Source organism: Astatotilapia calliptera, chromosome 16, assembly GCF_964374335.1.
Source record: "Astatotilapia calliptera chromosome 16, fAstCal68.1, whole genome shotgun sequence".
NCBI classification, from domain to species: Eukaryota; Metazoa; Chordata; class Actinopteri; order Cichliformes; family Cichlidae; genus Astatotilapia; species Astatotilapia calliptera.
In genome coordinates, this window is record NC_137437.1 from 17,800,842 (window position 1) to 17,821,135 (window position 20,294).

A 20,294-nucleotide genomic window follows, 5' to 3' on the forward strand; every position below is an offset into this window, starting at 1 on the left:
TCCGGTTACAGATGCACTTCCCATCTGTAACCTCCTGTGGAGGTTGGAAAAATTCGATATTTCATTTTCCACTATTTAACCAGGTCAGTCACTTGGTCCAGTTCTTCCTGTGACTATTAAGCCAATCACCCTCCTCTCAGTTTTTGCTTATGTGATCCATGGCCAGAGCTGGCAATTTCAGAGCTAATCTTCAGTTATGTTTGAATATACACAAAAAAACAAAACAAAAAAAAACTAGCTTCTACTCCGTGGCTGCTGGGTGACCCGTCATCTGGGGCTCTCTTCAGCTCTTCCCAGGAGGGTGGCACAGATGCCCCTCCGATGATCCTCCTTGGGCTCTTGCACTCTGGGAGCCTCTGGATGTCTGGGGCCTGGATCTCCTTGATGCCTGCTTCATGCCCTGGGGGATGGGGCCATGGCTCCCCACACCCCTAGCAGATCATTACATAGATAAACCTTTTGAATACAAGCCCGCTGGTCCACACAGGTGTGCGCACAGGTGTGCACACGGGTATTCACTGTTCATTGACAAAAACTACCCCTTTCTTCGCTGCTACCTCGAAGCACATTGTGCGCTGTCAGTCTTGTGTGCTGCACAACAACATTCAATATCTAGTACTATTATTTACACTTAGCTAGATTAAAGCGATGGTGTTTTGTTTATTATGCTGCTTGTAGAGTGGCTGTGGCTCAGGTGCAGCAGCTCAGCTACTGATTGGAAGGTTAGTTGTTCGATTCTTGGCTTCCCCAGTCTGCATGCCAAATATCCTTGGGCAAGATACTAACCCCAAGTTGCCCTCTGATGTGTTCATCAGAGTGTGAATGTAGTTTAGTTTGCACTTGTGTTTAGAAGTGCTTGTATGAGTGGGTGCAAATGGGTGAATGAGGCATGTTGTATACGGCGCTTTGAGTACTCTGGGAGAGTAGAAAAGCGCTATATAAGAATCAGTCCATTTACTCTTTTTGCTTGTTTTCTCTTTTTTTTCTTACTCTCTCAACAGGTGATCTGGGAGATATTTTCGTTTTAAGTGCCCTTTCTTACTGTCCCTCTTCTCCTCTGTTTTTCTTTTTCCTTCCTCTCTTTCTTTCTCCCTTTCCTATCCCCCAACCATGCCTGTCCTGTCTGTAACAACTGAAAATAAAATAAAATAAAATAAAATAAAATAAAATAAAATAAAATAAAATAAAATAAAATAAAATAAAATAAAATAAAATAAAGGTCGATCAAATAGACCAATACTGCAAGGCCGTGATGATCCACTTGGTAAAGTAAATCCGTTAGGTAACTTGTTGGCTGTCAGACAATAATTCTCGGCAGCCTTACCCCAATTTCTTTCGGGGTCAACAATCAGGATCAATAAAGTTTTATTGAATTGAATTGAATTGAATTGAATTGAATTGAATTGAATTGAATTGAATTGAATTCTGATGGCTAAAGAACCAAACGGGACAGGCAAAAAAAAAGGAACCTTCATAAGCAGTTTTTCTCTTTTTTTTAAAATAAGGAGACATCAGCACAGTCAAATGACAGACAGATGTTATTCTAATGCTTGGGGTCTTGTAGTGTCTAATACAGGCCCTGACTGGGGACACCTGCTAATACACAGAGTAAAGGGTCGCCTCACCATTATAAAGAAAGTAGGTTAAGAACATAAGGGCATAATATATTTGAAAAATGTTGAAATAAGGGACACAGGGTTGGATGCATTAGGTATTTGGGCATCAGGCACCGGCCCATTTTCGATGTTTAAAATAGTAAATCACTGACACAGTTTCTGTATTTCCAACACACAAACCTCACAGTAGAAATGACCCTAATTATAGCAAATGCTAAAGAAGTGTTAGAGATACAGACGAAAAATAAGTTGTTAGATTGTGTTTTCGACTGTCTCCCAAGTTAATGTTTCGAGGTGTGTGGCATTTGCACCTGCTAGACCAACCCAGACCACATTATGATTTCAACTGACATCAGGTATGGGTCCAGCCAGCCTAGCACTTGTTCTGCAGTTGTTTAGAAGTACTTTACTGCCCCCGATCGAGACATATAAATCTTTGCACCACTTACCTGTAAACCCCCCCAACGCTAAAAGTTACCATGGAATCATTATTGAATTGCAGAATTTTCAGGCGGGGAATGAAGCAGCATCCACAGACAGTTTACAGGAATGGGCAACGTCAGGATCTGCATGACTTAAACTGATACAATGTCACCTATGATGTGACATGAGCTACTTCCCCTTACCATAGGATTGGTTTGTTAACCATACCACCAGAAGGGGTGATGTGTGGTGGCTTTGCTGGGGTCATAAGCTGAGAGTTAAAATCCTCTCTGACTGGAAAGTAACCTGCACACTAAGCTTCTCTCATCGTGCATTTTTGTTCCCTAGTTTTGAGGTGTGTACATGGACGTCCTCTGTGTTCCAAGGGGAGTGCCCAATGAGTTTAAAGCTAGAAATCAAATACCTGCATGGCTTGAGTCAGTCTTTTTCTGGTGGGTGACAATTTATAAAAACGTAGATTGGATTGTTGATTATAATCAACAGAGATTTCTGAGTCACACTCGGTATGAGTGAAGGGGATCTCTGACTGCGTGCAACTTCTCTGATGACTTGGCAGAATAGAATTGCTTTAGATGAACTGACCCATTCAAAACTTCAGTGGAGCAGTGGTTTGGTAGGTGAAGTGGGAGTGTGTCTTCTCTTTAAGTCTCTGCAGCTGCCTTGTTGACTGGATGCTGCTTCATTCCCCGCCTGAAAATTCTGTAATTCAATAATGATTCAATATGACTATTTACAGTAAGCTGAAGGAATGTATCTGTCTCTCTGACCCTCTAATCTGCTCTTTTCTCAGGCCTTGTTTTTGCGGCTCTGCTATCTGTTGTACGAGTACATCGTGTAACTGAACTGCTTTTCTGTTAGAGCTTCACACACAAATCTGTTCCCAGGATAATTCTGGAAGAAGTGTATAAATGAAACACACAGGATTGCCCCAGTGAGCACTCACATAGACACTCATGGTGTTTGCTTTTGCTTCCTTGCAAGTAAAATAAACATGTTGGAACTTGCTACTCTGTCTGTCTCACTTAATAAGAGGATTTTTTCTAACAAAGACCAAGAAACCTAATATGATGTTTTCAGACCAAGGTGATTGTAAGTGAGCCAGTGACAACTCTGAATGTGTTTGAAAGGATTACTCCTTGATACTAAACCAAGATTTATGGTTTTGTCTGACATGACAGGATTCAAACATGTACGAAACATTGTTTTGACATCAGTATTTCATCAGTTGAGGGTTTATACAGTTCTGTTTTTGATCTTTGAATTCTCTGTTACATTTCAGAGGACTCATTCGAGTGTGTAACTGTGAAAGAGGGAGGAACCAAGAGAATCAGAATCATCAGAATCAGAACACTTTCTTTATCCCCAAGGGGCAATTAACAAACAACCGAGCAGCATACGTTGAAGATCAGGACAATAAGAACAGGCAATAGGAGTGAAATAATAAATACACAGAATATACAGAATATACACAGTTTTAAAATTATACAGTTTTAAAATGAAAGTGACTGAAAGGTGAATAAATAACTAAGTGACTAAAAGTGAATAAAGTGTCAGTAGTATAAGAAGAGTGTAGTTTATGTTTCTGGTGTGGGAAATGTTCTTATTGGCTGGAGTTAAAAAGCAGAGTACCAGCAGAGGCGGAGGTGGAGGCGTCACCCAGAAGGAAGCCGGGGTGAAGTATGTGAGGGGGGTCATAGATGATTTTGGCTGCCTCACTAAGGGCATGTTGGCTGAAAACCTGTGCCAGAGTTCTTACAAGCAGTCCAATGATTTTGGAGCGCACTGATGCAGTATTCTGCAGTCTGTTCCTGTTCTGAAGGCTGAGGGAGTGAAGCACATTTAATGCCTTTGTACAGCTTTTTCCTTTTATTCACCCTCACTTCTTAATGGCTTTGTATAGCACATATTAAGGTTGGGGTGTTTTTTCAGGGTTTTTTTGTTATATTTTGTTCTTTTTCATTAGCATCCTTAACGTTTTCACAGACCTCGAACACCTATAAAAGATAAATGTGCAAACATGTTTGTTTTGCAGTTTAGATGCTGAGAATTATAATCTCAAGCATTAAAATCAGGACTCCCTTCCTTGGACCCCTACTTGGTGTTTTGTGTTTATGGATTTTTACGTCTTGTTTAAACATTATTTTTATATTCTCTGTGTGACTTATGTTTCTTAGTTTGGTTTTCTTGTGCTTTTGAGTTTATCTATATTTCTAGTTTAGGTTGTTTGGTCCCCTTCACGGTTTTGTCTCGTCTCTGTGTCCTTCCCCCAGTCTCTACCTGTTAAGTCAATCTTGTCTCCATGTTTATTTGCCAGTTTGGCTCCTGAATTATGTCGCTCGCTGTTTCCGTCCCTTGCTCTGTCACCCTGGGTCCTCGCTGTGTTCCCTGTATTTAGTCTGCGTCTTAGTGTGTGTTCCTGGTGTTTTCGGTTTTATTCTGACAGTTCTTTTCATCCTGTGTGCGTCATGTTCAGTTTAGCTCCCTCTGTCTCATCCGTTAGATCATGTTTGTGTACACAGGTGTTTCCTCTCTCCCCTGACTCCCTCTCGTATATATTCTCTGTCTCCCTCCGTCCAGTGTCGGAATCTTCCTCTGGCCATGTGTCCTGTTGGTATTTTAATTCCTTCTGTTATTCTCACATCTGCCTGCCACACACTGGGTATCCTGACACTCCGTCATAGCTGAAGACTGTAAACTGGAAAGTGAAGGAGGGAAAATGTTACTGACTGAGACATTGTTGTCGATGTGTCGGTCCACACTGAGTGAACACTGAAAATACAGAGAGGTCAAGAAACTAACAATTAAAAAATTTAATTGTTATACCCTGAGGTTCTCGACCAATGTGCTTTGAAGTAAATGTTGATTATTGAACAGCTCACCACAGAAACTGAACATTTTAAAATCCAGATCCATGCACAGGAAGAAACTGTGGTGATTTTTTTTTTTTTTAAATCATTTGTTGTCAAATTGTCAAATGAGACCTTAAAACTTAAACTAAATCCATTATGTTCACAAACCGACAGTGGAATTAAAAAAAAAAAAAAAACGTGTTTTTTTTTTTGTTTTTTTTTTAGCAAAGCAGTTTTATTTACACTGTGAATTTGATTACACATAAATTATTTTCACTTTAAACTGCACCAGTGTCACTCAGCAGTCCTTGGCTTCTCTTTCTGTACTTCATTGCGGATCCATTAAAAATGAGATCATTTTTGTCTCTTACAGAGAAAGGAACAGACACTAGATGAGGTCACAGAGATGCGAGGATCCTCCACAGCAGAGACAGACAGAGTGACTGCCGAGACATCAACTGGGTCCAAGGGTCATGGCGTTTGGGCTCCAGCTAGTCACCACAAAAGGATGGATCCCATAAACACAGCAATAACCATGAAGGGGTTGGCGGAAATCCGGGAACACCAGACCAACAAAGTTCGAGAGGCTCTTGGGCAAAAAGGGGAACACCTTCCTGTTCCTTTTTCTGGAGGATACACAGATCGTTGTTTGAAATCGGGGCAGAATAATCCCCTGATCTGTGCCACGACTGAAGGGTTGTCTAACCCCTAAGGTTGAAGAATGAAGAGCAGAGGATCACCCAACTGGACGACACTGGTAGCTGCAGCAATAAAATAAAGGCTAAAAGCTCCTTGGACAGAGGTTCTAGTCTGAGTACGTCTGAAGGGTATAAGGTAGCACCAAAATAAAGCTGTGGGAGACCCGGGGAGTGTCATCTGTACCTGCTATTGTTGGAATAATAGTTTTTCTTGCATCTGAACTGCGCAAGCACAGAGGTCATCTCACATATGGTTCGCCCCTCAGGGGGACAAAGGACCTCAGGAGTGAGAAGAGATGAACCCGGCCACACTGAATTATGGGGTGTTGGTGAGCTCATTATTCTAATGACCTCATCAGAGGGAATTGTTAGATTCTAATATTATTTTATGCCATGTTATACCCCTAATTAAAGATTGTGAATTATTATGTAGTTTTAGTTTGCATTATTCTCCTGAATTAGAAGAAGCTGATAACTATTACATTAGTTAAACTGATTTGCATTACATTAAACTGCTGACTTGTTGTGAATGAATGATATTGTTTATGATGCATTATACTGCTGAGTTATAAGAAATACTGTTCGCAGAAAGTTATTGTCTTATTTGTCTGATTAGAAGAGAACATGCTGGAGTTTTCTGCCCCATCTCAGCAGGAGCAGATAGACGGGGAGCCAAGGTCGTAGCTTAGGCGCTGTGTGAGAGAAAGCATGTGAATGTTTAGGCTTTTTATGATAAGGTGGAGGCACCAGAGGCTATAAGAGTTTGAGCAATGCTCCACCATTTTGAGATCTGAGGCTGTCTGCATACAGTGTCCATCTCCCACGCGTGTGATCATTAAAATCATCGTTTGACTCAACCCGACCGGACCAGTGTTGTTATTGTGGTTTTTTCTCTTGTCTCCATCCCCAATATTTTGAACCTTAACACTGGTAAATGCAGTGTTAGTGTGTTTAAATATTAAGTGTTTCTTTTCTTTTTTTTTTTTAATCTTAAGTAGCTCTAAAACTACATTAATTTATTTATTCAGTGGTTGAGACAGCAAACTCTTCTTCTTCTTCCAACTGGTGTTAATCATGTGACATGACTGAGAGCTTGATGGACCCAGTGGTGAAACTGAAATGTTTTATTGTCTGTCCAGCTGTATTTTTATTGGATACTTGGGTCAATGCTCTCAAATCATTAAAACAAAAAAGAAGACATTTCTCAATATTTTATTCTCTTACTTTGTAGACTGATTTACAAGCCTGTGAACACAGTTAGCAGGGCTCTGCATGTAGACACAAAGACTGTGGTACAAAAGTTAAAACACAGCAAACATACAACAGCAAGGCTGGCCCAGAACACAAGGACACTTAACACAGAAATATAAATCATTCATGCATTAAACAAAAGGCAGCAAACTCGGCGGATAAACCAGTGTTGCATCTGCAAGTAAGAGACAGCTTAGCAAAGAACCCATTTTAAATAATATCTTCTGGCACTTTGTTGCAAGCACTCTGTAACAAAAACACATAATAATATTTTGAATATACAAAAAATGTCAGATAACACAAGAACTGTGATTAGAATTAGAGATATCAGGTCTTATCAAGCGATGAACTAAAATTTGAATTTTTTCATTATATATAATAGAAGCTTTCCTGGAAAGAAAAACACACAATGAAACTCAACTTTATTGAAACAGTGTGGGATCATCTTGATAGAGACAAAAAGGCAGCCAGCATCCGAAGAAGAGTTTTGAATGTCCTTCAAGAAGTCTGTAGAATTCCTGTGGTTCTGCTCACAAATGTATTTGCATCATCTGTTTAATCCCAACATTATTATAGTGGACAAAATAACCCATGATCTCTGGAACATGGTTCAGTCCAGTCCCCGTTTAATAATGTCCAGTCAGAGACATGAGACTATGTCACAGTACTCAAGGACTGTATTTGCTGCCACACATTAAGCACGCACTCTGGCTTTCGAGTAAGGATTTGGTTCTGAAATTGGTACAAGTAGGAAATAATATAAACACCTATTTCAATTATTCTTTCACATTCGGTATTAAAGCCAATAACAAAATAAAGTATGATATTAATTATGGGATAGAAGCCGATTATACAACGTGGCATAGACACAGAATTGCAGCTAAATCCCTCATTGCTGGATCAACACTACCCTCTGGTGGTCGTTTCAATAAATGCTTCTGAGTATTTTAAAAAAAACTTTATATTTTATCAATATGTTGTACTTCAGCCCAACCTGCTTGCTACCAGTGATGGTACATAAGCTCTTTTTTGAGTTGGTGTGGAGATGGGAGTGAGGTTTGACTGCTTAAATGAACCCAAATAATTTACCAGTGGATAGCACCACGTGTAATGATGTTAAATATGCTAAATTTAACTAATTAATTAATTAATATTTTATAACAATCACAAACAGGTGCCATGTGTTTTGGTTACAGCACTTGGTAACTGTGCAAAAATGCAGTACTTTTGGAAAAAGCCTGTGGAACATCACGTGTTTAAATGTGGTTTATTTTACCAGGGTGCGGCAGAAACTACCTAAAAGTCTAGGTATTTGGATCTTGCAAGTTTTGAATGCACTTTGTGGCTTTTTCAAAAGAACATAAATACTTTGACTCTGTACAGGTAACAGCAGTAACTGCCTTTTTAAAGGACGCAGCTGTTTGTAGTTCTGGTAATCATATTACGGTAATGTTCACTGGCAGAATTACAGCAACACAACAGTATTGAGGATGCTGGAAGCACTACGGTTTTGCACTAATGAACAGTTTGAGTCTATTTTAAATGTATATAGGTAACAAATTATTAGTAAACTTTACTTGAAACTATGCACAACTTGAACGTTTACACACAGCCTGACCACAGTAACAGCCAGAAAAAGGTTCACAAAGAGGTACTGTTGAAGAACTCTTGGGGCGGGACATTTGTTCCCGTTAGGTGTGTCAGAGGAATGTTAGCAATTTCCTTCTCAGTCTGACATCTGTTGTATTTGCACGAAAGCACATGAAAGTGTGATGCTGAGTCGTCTGGTGCTGCTGACTGTGCTCCTTTTTGTTATGCATATGCTAATAATCATGTAAAGATATAGATACATATAAATTAACTCGTCATGTATTGCCCACATGTTACCAGCAAATAAGTAAACATTGAGTACTTACTTTAACAAGACTAACTAAACTAAATAAAAGGAGGATGCATACAGCATTTTTTTTTTAAGTGAAGTAAATAGAAGTCAGTCCGAGGAAAGTCGACATAATCTCGATAATAAACATCTCTTCCTGTGACACAAATGTCCCTCATCCCTCAGGGTCACACAAAGGGCTCTACAACACTCCACAGCTGCAGAATGTACAGATTGCCAGAAAACATTTGTGCTGAGAACTGAAATTGTTTTCCAGTAATAAACCTCCACAGACTCTCCCATGCTTGACGAGTGGTGCTCCTTACTGGAGTTTATTATTGATCCAAAAAATATTATTATTATTATTTTTTAAAGATAACCAAGACAACCAAAAAGTAACCTATTCATGTCCATGGAAACTTTTCACTGTGTTAATACCTTGTTTTAAATCTAGAGGCCTAAGCCTATAATACAATTACCTGCATATGTCTGATTTTGGCTTATCTGGGTAACTTCAGGGTTAACACTGGATTTTCTGGTTCACTACCTACTGCTATAGCTTGCTATGACAACTTATGCTGTAACTGAACAATCGATTATGCAGAAAATAACTTCACAATTCTTAAAATATCTCTTGGACCCCTGTGCACGATAGTGGGAAGGTGTCATTTTTTTAAAAAAAATTTTAAAATACCGTTTAATGTCTTAGTGTTTCCCTGATTTTATTCCTCTTCTTTTTCTATTGGCAACAAAAAATGTATAACACATTTTAAATAGTTTATTAAATTCATTTAGATACTTAATAAATGTCATAATATGATATTGATTCTCTGCTGGCAGAATAGATTTGATGAATGTGTTATGGTCCTGAGCCTGTGGACTCAGTGGTTTTGGTTTTGATTATTATCTTATGTTTCAAGTTAATTCTTGTTAGGATTATCTTGCTCTTAGGGTTTGGTATCTGTTTTTTGATTTTGAGCTCCTTTTGTTCTGTGTCTCTGTGCCTGCCCTGGTCCAACGTCTCTGTGTTCCCTCCCTGTTGCCATGTCTGATGTCTTAGAGTTAAGCTCATGTCTGTGCATACCTGTTGCATTTCCTGTTTTACTTTGATAGTCTCTGTCCTGTCATCTTTGCCCTTCATTCCCTGTGTTCTATCTGCGTTTCAGGTTTGTTTAGTTAGTCTTTCCAGTTTAGGTTTTGCAGTGTAGCAGCTCTTGTGTTCAGCCCTTGTTTGTAGTTTGTTTCACCCCTCTGTAAATAAAGTTATATCATAACAAATCCTACATCTGTGCTTGCACTTGGGTCCTTCTCTCCACATCACACAACTAACGACGCAGCTGTGACAGAATTCAAGTTGTTAAGCTGTACCTTACTGAAACCACAGGGATGGTTGCAGATCAATTTGGTGATTTAGAAAGCCATTAAATATTGTTTTATTGTTTGTTTGTGTCTCTTTCGCACTCTAGGAATCACAGATCAATCAGACAATCAATCAAATTTATTTCACAAGCTCAAGTGATTTCCACATCTTCTTCATTAGTAAGGTTTAATGTTTGAATGATTCCAGTTTAAAGTTACAAAGCTCTAATGTGCATGCATCAACAGCAGTGAGAGCACACACAGTGATAAAACTATAAACTGCTATTAAAATGTTTATTGCTAAATCTCCAGATTAACTGAGCAATTTGCAGACAACAACTGAAGGTGAGATTCGAGCTATAAATACACAAGAGGTAATCGGGGAGAGGGTAAGAAAAAACAAATAAACATCTGAAGCTACTTCAAAAAATGGCAAAATAAGCAAAATTATAAACACACCAAAATTAAACAGGAAGCAAAGCATAACTAAACAAGGGAACAAGATATTAAACTGGAATGGAGGCAAACACAGAACCAAGACTAACAGAGGGTCAGAGAGAGTACAGGGGGAACTGACAGAAAACTGAAAGACAACAAGCTCCAGAAAACCCTCAATAACTAAAACTCACAAGAACTAAAGACTCAATATGCAAAAGAATATCATAGAGATCAACATAAAGCAGTAAAGCAAAGAAAAAAAAAGTTAAAAATTAAAAAAAAAGAGAACCCAATAATAAATTATACTGAAAAAATAAAGAGTGAAAAACAAAACACTGAGTCAAACACCTAGGAACTGTGACAGTTTTATGCCTCCCTGTGTTTCTGAAAATCTCTGAACTGTTTGTAGGTTGAACAGTTCCATCAATGCAGCAAATCAATTCACACTTAAGCTTGATTACTTTCTCAGTTACAATTTCAATGCTTCATATATGTGTGAAATTTGTAAATTTGCCTTTATGTGATAATTTGTCACATGAGCTGAGAGTTTCTCAGTATGGCAGTAGACACCGGTTTGAGCCCTAACTAAATTTGGATAGCTAAAGAAATTTTTCATGATGAAGATGAACTTTCACATTGTTTTACTCTCAGACTCAGTCCCACACATCTAGGGTCTATTGGTTTTTTACCTTGCTTTGTTGAACAAGGATGTGGGAAGCTAGTAAAAAAATGAGAGCAATGGAAAAATGTTTTCATTACTCTCCTTAGTCGTTACTTGTCTTTCAGCAAGGTTATACAAAACAGCACAAAGCAGAAAAATGAAGCATAGGCAAAGAATGAGACCATTAAATCAAAAACAACTCTAAGGTAAATAAGGTAATTCTCTGAGAAGGCCAATCGTCCACACCGTTGAGTTGTTTAATTTTTATTCTTTTTTCCAATCTGCTGTGAAAATTCAAGTCATGATAAAGGTGTGCTTGTTGTGTCAGTAGCTGGAGCATAGAATATAATCCAGCTAGTCCTGTTTTTAGCAATACAGGCATGACTTTCAACTGCCTATGACCAGTTTACTTACCCCTACAAGTGCAAAGTGGGCTTTATTTTTATTTTTGTTTCATGAAGAATGTGCCAAACCTGTGAAATAAGACAATCAAACTTGGTGTGTAAGATCTGATTCTCGTTTAGCTCCATCTAAGATGCAATGGATGACACAGGTTTGATACATCAAGTAATTTCTAATGAAATTCCAGCCTCTCCCTCAAGAGTTTTTGAGGAGGCCAGACGCAAGTAAACTTGTACTTTAGTGTTTAAACCTGTAAATCTTCTTGGGTCCCCTGTTTCTGGTTTTCCTAGTTCATCTCTTTAATAGTGTTTGTCTTTACAGCTCTCCAGGTGATTGGTGGAAGTGTGACAGTAGTTCAGGGAGGTACCGCTATTTTACCGTGTCATATCACTGATACCAACGATGACCTGACACAAATTACCTGGCAGAGGAGGACCAGAGAAAAACCTCTCAATGGCAATTTTATTACTATGTAACCCAGAAATGCACTACAGATTGTCAATGGACATGATGGCCGATTTAAATATGTCGTAATTTTTGATGACAAAAATGGAACTCTCCAGTTATCCAATGTTGCCCTGAAGGATGAAGGCAGATAAACGTGCATCTTCACCTTATTTCCGAGTGGAAATCAGAAGATTGAGATACCTCTAAACTTGCTTACTATGAAAAACAGACAAACAAACATTTGTGAGACAGAGAATTACTTTCACCATCCTTTCACCCACTATGTTGATTTATTTTAGTGGTGCCTCACTGGTGACAAAGTGAGGATGACCCTACATCGGTATTTTTAACAAAAAAGACACAACATCAAAATTCTGTAAACACCTTTGTCAACATACTTCTCTTTGTTGAGGGGTATTGTGACATTTGGTGTCACTCACTTACAATAGTCAAAAAAATCAATATTAAAATAAAAACATAAAAGAAAATTTAAAAAATTAAAACAAAATACAAATGTATTTTTATTCAGTCATCAATTTTAATTGTTTGTGGTTGAATGCTGCAGAACCAGCGATTCATTCTAAGATTGCAGAAATATAAAACATAATTCTCTTAGTTTGGGAGTTTATTTTGGACTCAGTACAAAATAAGTAAGACAACAGTAATGCTTATTGAGGGTCACTATACCTCTAATTTAGAGCTCCAAGGTATTTAGAGCAATGTATGTGAAAATCATGACTCTATATTCATGAAATTAGAAGACAGGAAGGAAGGAAAATGTGATGAGAAACAGCATTCTGTGCTTCAAAATCTCAAACAGAAAGGCACCGTAAACATGAAGGTCCTAATAAACATGTCATGGTCCTGGGTCGGTGACCCAGCGCTTTTAGTTCGTTATCATTTTCTTGATGATGATTGTTTAAGTTCTATCTGTTATATTCAGTCTGCGTCTGTATCTGTCTGTCTATGGTGTCACCCCATCTGGTTGTGAATCTGTCTGTTTAGTTCAATGTCTTGTCTGGTTCCATGTGTCTGAGTTTCCTGTTTTATTGTGAAGGCCTGTGTCGTATGTGAGTGTGCTCAGTTTACGTTTCCCCTGTCCCGTCAGCTCAGATTCCTCCCAGCTGTGTTGCCCTCCTGTCTCTCATCCCCTGATTACTGGTGTGTGTATTTAAGCCCTATGTGTTCTCCTGCCTGTTGCTGGTTCGTCTGTGTTATGTCGTGTCAGTCTGTGGGCCACGGTGTCCTGTCCCTCGTCTGTGTCTCTCTGTCTCTCACCCCATTCTGGTACCCTCTCAGGTTTGTCATTTAGCTTTCCCAGTTTAGGTCTTTAGTTTTGTCTTCCCTCTTGCCTGTTTTGCCATCTCACCACTGTGTAAATAAAACTTCACCAGCATTATCATCTACTGCCTGCGTTTTGGGTCCTTTCTCCCTTCATACCACACGACTCGCCTCGGCAGCCGTGACAAAACAGAGCTGTGCCAGCAGTAAAAGAATTGTTTCTAAAATAGCTTTGGAACGAAATGGAAAAGTAACCAGAATTTACTAAAATATATCTGATACTTTTGTACTTTTGATAGCATTAATATTTCCTTGGTTCAAGATGAACACATTTCTCACTACATTTTTTGCAGTCTCTCCTACAGAAGTAAACAGTTCAGTGGACTGAGAGGACTCATTTGAGTGTGTTACAGAAGCAAACTCAAATTTTAATTTCAGCACTCAGGCCATTTTTTTTTTTCAAGTTCACTCTTCTAAAAGTTTTGGACTTTGGGCAGATCAAATGAATAAACCACTCTCCTCCTATCTGATTGACAGTTTCATAGCAGAGTTGAGTGTGGAGTGAAGTGTTGTGATATGCATCAACAGACTTTTGCTCATCTGCTGGGACACTGACTCCTGGTAGAGTCCATCACCCACTGGGAATTGGTCTGACTTACTACCACCAATGCAGAACAAGCCTGCCACTGTGGCTGTACAGTAGTCAAGTGTCTCATAATAATGGCCACATACCTGGCATTCTCAAAGCAACCCACACAAGAAACCCCAGTGAAAACCGCATTGTTCCTCTTGAATCTGACATTCAACAGACGGACTCTGCAGTACTCTGGCACAGACCTTCCCAGAAAGACTACACTTCATCCTGGAGCATCTGGACTCCCCAGGAACCTACGCCAGGATCCTGTTTGTGGACTTCAGCTCTGCCTTCAACACCATCCTTCCAGACCATCTCCAAGGCAAGCTCTCCCAGATGAATGTGCCTGATCCCATCTGCCGGTGGATCACTGACTTCCTGACGGACAGGAAGCAACATGTGAGGCTGGGAAAGAATGTCTCGGACTCCCGGACCATCAGCACCGGCTCCCCTCAGGGCTGTGTTCTTTCTCCTCTGCTCTTCTCCCTGTACACTAACTGCTGCACCTCCACCCACCAGTCTGTCAAGTTTGCAGATGACACCACCGTTATTGGACTCATCTTGGACGGGGATGAGTCTGCCTACAGGAGGGAGGTTGAACGTCTGGTGTCCTGGTGCAGCCACAACAACCTGGTGCTGAATGCCCAGAAGACAGTGGAGATTGTTGTGGACTTCAGGAAGCACACAGCCCCACTCCCCCCCATCATCCTGACTGACACCCTCATCACCTTTTTGGACTCATTCCGCTTCCTGGGTACCACCATCACCCAGGACCTGAAGTGGGAGCCCACCATCACCTCCGTCAAAAAGAAAGCCCAGCAGAGGAGGTACTTCCTGAGGCAGCTGAAGAAATTCAACCTGCCAACACGGACGATGATGCAGTTCTACACTGCAATCATCGAGTCCATCCTCACCTCCTCCATCACTGTGTGGTACGCTGGAGCCACTATCAGGGACAAACAGAGACTGCAGCGTGTTGTTGTTCTCTGCTGAGAAAGTGATTGGCTGCAGACTCCCATCTCTGCAGGACCTGTACACCTCCAGGACTCTGGGGCGTGCAGCTCGGATCTCAGCTGACCCTTCTCACCCTGGACACAGTCTGTTTGACCTGCTCCCCTCAGGCAGGAGGCTCCGGTCCATTCGCACCAGAACCTCTCGCCATAAGAACAGTTTCTTCCCCTCTGCTGTCGGACACATGAACAATAACCGTATGACTGTTCCCACCACTAACACATGACTCTACACTGTGTTCACTGCATCATTCCATGTTTGGCACTGATCACCACCTGCACTCATGTATATATCATGTATATATCTATCTACTTAGCACTTTTAATTCTTATTTTTATGTCTATTTAAGCATTATATGACAATGTTTGCCCTAAGTACCGCAGCAATTTCCTAATGTTGTAAACCTGCTCAACATTTGGCAATAAAACCCTTTCGCTCACTTCGAAAAAACATCGGTACAAATTATAAGTCTGTATCATAATGTCTGGTGTTTTCGTGTTTGTTGGTTTGTTTTTGCGAGTTGGTTAGATTCCGCTCCAGCCGGTCAGAGAATCCCCCGCCCCTCCCTTCCTTCCCTCCCCATCTCCAGCTGCCTCCCTCTTCCCGCTCCACCACAACCACCCACACATGCAGGGCCTTGGAGTAGGGGTATGTCACCAGGGTGCAGAGGAGGCTACCCCCCTGTCCCCTTCTGGCTGCCTCTGCCTCAATTTTATCCCACAACTTAGACATTCACATTACTCACACCCTCATTACACATACATATAGGATCTTGGGAGTGGGCACGATACATGGAATCCAAATTACCATCAGGGTGTACACCTCACCCCTCGCGTGGTTGCCCACCTCTCAATTTTAAATACACGTAGACATTGAGGGCTAGCAGGAGGGACCATGCGCTTACCTGCTGCTCTCTGGCAGGTAGCTCCATGCCCTCCTGGGTTTTAAATGCACCTTAGAACACACATGCATCAACACTACAATGAGCGGGTGGAGGGAGGTTTGGAGTGGGAATGGATGTTTGTGTCTGTGTGTGCCTGTATGTCTGTGTGTGCCTGTATGTCTGTGTCTATATGTCAGGTTGGGTATCAGACGCCACCTCTCTGGGGACACCTCAGGCCCTCCAAGGTTTGGAGGCCTATCTCCACCCACCACCACTTCCCCTGCCAGTGGCGGACTCCCTCAGACATCGGTGCGTTGGTGGTTCTTTGTGTCTGGGGATGGGCGTCCAGGTACACACCGGCTCACTCCTTGGCGGCCGCTTATCGGGGCCTGGATCCTGGGGCTCGCTCGGGCCACTTCGGAGGTGGGGTGCCCCCGGCCTCTCGGCCTGGGGCTCGGTCACTCAGGCACAGCTGGCTGCCGGCGGAGCTCACGGGCGCGTCACTGCAACTCCCCCTGGCTTCTGCTCCGCGGCTGCTGAGTGAGCCCTCATCTGGGACTCTCCTCAGCTCTTTCTGGGACAGTGGCGCGGCTGCCCCTCTGTTGGTCTTCCTTGGTCTCTTGTGTTCTGGGGGCCTCTGGATGTCTGGAGTTTTGATCTCCTCCATACCTGCTTCATGCCCTGGAGGATGGGGCTGTGGCCCCCCCACACCCTCTAGCAGATCATTACATGAAGGAACCTTTTAAAAAAAACAAGCACGTCCATGCTCACAGATGTACACACGGGTGCTCACACCCACAAACTACACCCTTTTTGGCTCCTACCTCAAAGCACACTGTGTTCTGTCGATCTTATGTGCTGCACAATAATGTTTAATATTTAGTATTTACTGTCATATTCCCGTATATCATTGTGATGTTGTTTATTCTATTACTCTTGTTTTCTTCTGCTTGTTTTCTTTTTTCTTTCTCAACAGGTGATCCAGGTGATCGATAGATGCATTTCTTTTTCTGCCCATTCTGTTGGTTTTTGTTTTTTGCCCTTCTCCCCTGTCCCTCTTCTCAGCTCTTTCTCTTTCTTTCTCCCCTTCTTTCCCCCAGTCAAGTCTGTCCCGTATTCAGCAAGTGAAAATAAAATAAACAATAAAAGGTGAATCAAATGGACCATTACGGCAAGGCTGGGATGGTCAATTTGGTAAAGTAAATCCGTTGGGCATCTTTCTTTGCCTTTAAACAATAATTCTGATGGCAAAAGAGCCAAACGGGACAGGCAAAAAAAAAAAGAAAAGAAAAAAGAGAATCCCCCGCCGGGCTGCCCTCTCCTCCCTGTGCCGCACCTCACAAACGGAGGGCGCCCTTACTCCCAGCAAATGGGCCATTTCCAATATGCGCGGGCAGCAGGAGTACGAGCAATTTTTTTATTTTTTTTTTGCCGATGCCCGTGATGCCGCCCCCAACCACGATGCCGCCCCGGGAAACCGCCCGTGTCGCCCGTATCAAAAAACGCTACTGGACTTAGCTGTGCAGTTTGTCTAAATCTTTTTGAAATTGTTTGATTTTTTTTTGCTGCTGTTGTGTCCCTCAGATGTTTCTCTGTTTTATTTTCTTGTGTTCTATCAAAGGAGAACAAAAGTAAGAGACACAGAGACTCGAACATCTCGAATTGGACTCTCCCTCTTTAGGAATTCACCTCATGCCCAAACCAGAGGTTAGACTTTGTTGGAGAGCAGTTACTTAAAATTAGTGGTTAAGTTACCCTATGACCAAATTAAAGAGCGCATGAGTGATGCAGCACCCAGTACATTACAACCAGTTCAACCACTTGATGTTAAAAACGTATCTTAGCTTGTAGTTCTTTCCAAATAACAAATTTGTCTCACTTGCTTTTCCTACCTCAGATCTTGTCAGTAATGATGGGAAGTCTTTTCTCTTTTCAGAGAGCCGGCTCTTGTGGCACGACTCCCAAATGGCTTTCATATCACTACTTGTCAGTACATGAAAGTTTTTGAATGTTTTAGAGACAGGTGATGCATGATATTTAAGTACTGTCTGAGTCATCTGTTTGAGTAATATATTATCTGTATTTGAGCTTTTGCTGGTGTTGTGTCATTCAGATGTGATTCTGTTTTCTTTTCTTTTGACTTCTATCAAGGAAAACAAATAAAAACCTGAAACTCTACACAGAAAAAATGACTCTCCCTATGGAGGTATTCCAGCAATGCCCAGATAAAAGGTTAGACATCCACTACTTGTCCTAGCCTGTCAATGGTTCTTTTCATAGTCATAGTTAATCCCATTTATTTTTGTACCTTTGATCAAGGTTTGAATGCAAATTATAAATTGAATAGAATTGATTCACCTTTGAATAGCACTTTAATTAGCCATGTATTATGAAAAGGAAGTTCACCTGAGTTACAGGTCTTCCGGCTGTAAAACTAGATGGTCTGCTCACAGACCTGCAGCTTGATTGTCATTTTCCTGAGAACACCAGAATTGGTAGGTCTGCAACTGACACCTGAACCATGCAGTGGGGCCTGGGTTAGGCAACAGGCAATTCCTGGGTGACAAAAGCACTGATTTTGTTAATGCTCCCTAACCTTCACTCTTTACTGTTTTGAATTGTTTGTAGATATTGTGTATTGTTTATTTCTTCTTTTCTGGCTGATATATTGTGTGTTTTGCATTGCTGCGTTTGAGAGACACCATCGACCAGAACCAAATTCCTTGTATGTGTTTCCATATATAGTTGGCCAATAAATTTGATTCTGATTCTGTGCATTTGACAACACCAAATGGTCCACATAGTCTGGTAGAAGTTTAAAGGACACTACCCACCATCTCATCAGAAGCATGTCTTATCTCATCCTACCAGATAGGATGAGATAAGCGATCGTGGCTCAAGAGTTGGGAGTTTGCCTTGTAATCGGAAGGTTGCCGGTTCGAGCCCCGGCTTGGACAGTCTCGGTTGTTGTGTCCTTGGGCAAGACACTTCACCCGTTGCCTACTGGTGGTGGTCATCGGGCCTGGTGGCGCCAGTGTCCGGCAGCCTCGCCTCTGTCAGTGCGCCCCAGGGTGGCTGTGGCTACAATGTAGCTTGCCATCACCAGTGTGTGAATGTGTGTGTGAATGGGTGGATGACTGCATATGTAAAGCGCTTTGGGGTCCTTAGGGACTAAGTAAAGCGCTATATAAATACAGGCCATTTACCAGTTGAGAGTTAAAACTAGAAAAATAAAACCAGTCAGTCTTGTTGGGGGTCGTCGTGTTGCCTCTCCGGTGGAATTGTTGCCACTTTTATATTAACCAAAGCAGGTGAAGTAGATTAACAGTGGTTCATGCTTCCTAACTGGACAGATTGATATGTCTGAAGTTTGGCTGACTTTGTGTTATACACTATTCTTCAGTCCCTTTCTTTTATTTATTTATTTGGTCTGAAACAGTGTATTTTCATCTGAATGAATGATGATGAGTGATGGGAAATGTTTAGTAATATGAATGAACTGAAACGTTTCACATGATCTATTACATGCTATAACATTTAGGGATTTTTTAAATTGTATTTAATTGTTAAACATCGTGTAGAGGGGAAAGCAGTGCTGGAAACATAGAGAAAGCAAATCTATGACTATGTTGTACTGTAATTTGAATCCATTAGTACACTCCCCCCCCCCCTCACCCCCTAACTTTTTAAAACAAAACTAAATAAAATGATAGAAAGTCTGTATAATAATATGTAGCGAGTAAAAATGTGCAACCTAAGAGGAATAATTCACAAGCCAAAATCCTGTGATGGGAAAAAAATACGGCCCTTTTTTTCATAAAAACAAAGTTGTCAGATCTGTGATCCAAAGTAATTAAAACTAAAAGGTTCAGGGATCCCAAACAAAGGCATATTGTTAAAGCAACGTGGAGGGTGGAGGCGGAGAAGCGGGCCAAAGTTCGAATGACTAACAGTTTTAAATAAGTCGAAACTTAGATAACATCCACAATGACAATGAAAAGTATGACACACCACCCAAGTGTGTAAATTATTGATATAGCCTACAGTGTTTGGTGATTTCTGACTTGAGTCTAGAAGTGATTCTAAATTTTAGCCAGTAACTGACTGAAAATGATTTTCACCCAAATACTAAACACAATTTTTAAAATTGCTCAGTTACTTTAAGACTCTGAAAGTGAGGCGCTTTCTAAAAATGTATTTGGATGCTTCTCGTGGCTTTTTCAAGTGAACTTAAATACTTTTCATCTGGACAGGTGTAATCGAAAAGAAGAAGAACAATTAGTTTATGTTTCTTGTATTCTTGTTTAAATGAAACACTTGTTAACAATGTTAATTTAAGACATACTTAGTGGTGTGTATGAGCATTTTGTAACAGACATAGCCTGTTTTTTGTTCGTCACCAGCTTTATCTTCCTCGCTGACTCTTAATTGAATATTTATG